General features: G+C 30.9%; 1 long non-coding RNA gene across 1 annotated transcript; it reads right to left on the bottom strand.

Moving 5' to 3' along the window:
• Positions 1-293: 293 nt before the first annotated feature.
• Positions 294-1,439, bottom strand: LOC111995772 (uncharacterized). Its single transcript, XR_010629602.1, has 4 exons — positions 1,242-1,439; positions 725-998; positions 529-625; positions 294-413 (listed from the first exon to the last, which is right to left on the bottom strand). It is a non-coding gene; the product is annotated as an uncharacterized LOC111995772 (long non-coding RNA).
• Between the last annotated feature and the right edge of the window lie 1,377 nt (positions 1,440-2,816).

The raw sequence follows: 2,816 nt of genomic DNA, 5'->3' as shown, positions 1-2,816 counted from the left end.
AATTTGCCTACAAAAATTGCAGAATACATTATAATAAACAAAATCGTATTGAATTGAAATTGAGAAAAAGGAAGACGTGTTTTTAATGGGAATGAAATTCTCTAAAAGTATCATTAGATTGTTTTGAAAATGAATAAGTTGGAGTATAAAAAATTTATAATTAGTGATTACATTTCTCATTGTAAAATTTATGGCCTAAGATTAGTAACGAATATACTTATTAACTTGATAGCAGTGTACTAAGAATATTAAAATTGATAGTTGTTAACGTTATTTAGTTATACTTACCTCCATATGATTTCACAATAGTCGAAGTTGCAATTAAGACAAAAGGTCCTGGATTGTTCTTATATACATCTTCATCAATTTGCCAGACACTTGTTCCCCATAGTGAAAGCCTAATTTCTTTTCCCCTGGTATAGTTAAAATCATTGAGGGTTTTTTTGTTATAAGTAATTTTTTTTTATAATTTATTTTTCTATATAAACATATAATGACATCAATATCACATCAGAAAATTTGTCTTACTCTTTCAAAAGCAATTGTAGATTGCGCAATTTTCTTGGTGCGCCATTAACTTGAGGCTCTTCAACATTTCCAACTGCTATCAACTTTCCAACAACATCTATTTATATGCAATTATCTAGTTAGGTTATTTTGAATCATTAATTTAGGATACAACTATATTAGAGGAATTGTGAAATAGTTGCAGATTTATTTTTACCTATTAAATATGTGTAGTTGTAACATTGGTTCTATATTTGGTCATAGTCAGCAAACTCAAAGCAGTATTTTTGGATTGAGTTCATATCTTCATTGGACTCCATGATTGTAGTAATGGTCATGAACCAAATTCTGATATCATTGTGCACGGGTCGAAACTCGCCTTTAGTATTCTCCACCCTAAAATTCTTGATGGTATAAACACGGCCTTCAAGCAATTGTGGTCTAAAAGTTCGTGCTTGATTTTTCCGAACAATTGCATGTATTGTTGAGCCCTAGAATAATGAGAAATATCAGTATCTTCCATTATTCTTCTTATGAATATATATAATAGTGATGGATGTTGAATTATATGATGAGTTGATAAAATAATTATTTTTAAAAGAATTGAATTTGCATAATAAATTGAATCAGCACAATATAAATATTGATGAGTTGGTAAAATAATTTTTTTTAAAAGAATTAAATCTGCATAATAAATTGAATCAGCACAACATAAATATGAGTTCTATACTTACCTCTTCATCAATAAAAATCATATCAAGGCTTATGAACTCATTGTTCTTTGTGTTGATTGCATCCCACATACGAAGTACTCTGACCTTGATTGTCCAATTGTCTCTATCCGTTGAAATCTTGCTCAAAGGAGTCCAACACATTGCCATTTTGACTTAGTATCAGTAGTCCTGCAGCTATTTCCATAGTTGAATACAGAAGTTGTCATTAAAAAAAAAATATATATATATATATATATATTTTTTTTTTTTTTTTTTTTTTTTTTTTTTTTTAATACAGTCGCCGAAGCAATTGAATTCTCCCTTGGAGGCTGTTGATCCCGAGATTGCGAACACTATAGAGCATGAGAAAGCTAGACAATGGAAGGTATACTTTCTCATTCTCTGTTAATCTTTGGACGTACTGTGCTCATTTGTTAGTTTGATCAGGAGTAATTATTCCAAACAACTCATACATTTGAGGTTGATTTTAATTCAAACTCCGGTAAACGAATCACCAAATAATGTAAAGTGCAGTAAAATAAACAACACAGGCAAGTTGTTTACGGACTGAAAAACCAATGGACAATTCTAATGGAAAAAACGTAATCACCAACCCAATAGAATTAAAATTTATACAACTGATTGCTACCCTTGGTAGTGGTACTTACATATGTGACCCCACGCTGCTCCAAACTACTTGGACTCTTCTAATCTGGAATCTTTAGCAAGAAATGCATCTGTGACTTCTCTGTTGTACAATAGGTAAAACACTGTGTCACCAAAAAAAAAAAGATTCCTCATGAGGTTTGAATTGTGAGCTCACATATTGATGAAATTAGGTTTAAGGTTTTCTCTTTTGCAGCACACGGCACAAGCTGTCTAAACCTCTATTTTCATAAACTATTATGTGCTCTTACATACATAGTTTAGCATGTACGGCACAAAGTCCCACTTAACAACTGACTTAATGGGCTTGTCAGCTTGATGAGACTTAGGTTTCCCGATCCTTGATTGGAAGAGGCTTATTTACGAGTCGATTGAGAGAGAATCAAGAAAAAACCGTAACTGCCTTTATCTTGAGCTGAATCTTAGACTTGGTCTTGAACTTGATTTACAATGTTACCACTCAATCAAGAACTACATTGTCATGGATTTGCCAACACAATACCTAACTTGTGTGTGTGTGTGTGAGGGGTGAAACTTTTTATTGTTTTTGTATAATCTATCTATATCTATATATTACTAAAAGCTGAAGCGTAGCATTTAATGTTGCTACACTCACGTTGAGCCACATCAGCCGCCACATCATCAATTTTTGTTTTCAATTTTTCTTATATATATATATATATATTTTTAACATTTTCTCATTTAAGGTGACTTAATTATTTAAAAATTTAAATATCTTTTAACCATTATTTTTATTATTAATTTTCCAAAACTCTCATTTCCTTTTGCTTCTTCATCTCCCCACTACTTTCTACCTTAATATCATTCTTTCTCTACCCTTTTATCTTCCTTTATTTTGACTCTTCTTATTCTCAATATCTTACTATAAATTTGACATTTTCTTTTTCATTCTATGCATAGTTTTCTCAC

Source organism: Quercus suber, unplaced genomic scaffold (assembly GCF_002906115.3).
Source record: "Quercus suber isolate HL8 unplaced genomic scaffold, Cork oak 2.0 scaffold_103, whole genome shotgun sequence".
NCBI lineage: Eukaryota > Viridiplantae > Streptophyta > Magnoliopsida > Fagales > Fagaceae > Quercus > Quercus suber.
The sequence above is the reverse complement of the archived record's forward strand: the minus strand, read 5'-3'. Positions and strand labels throughout refer to the sequence as shown.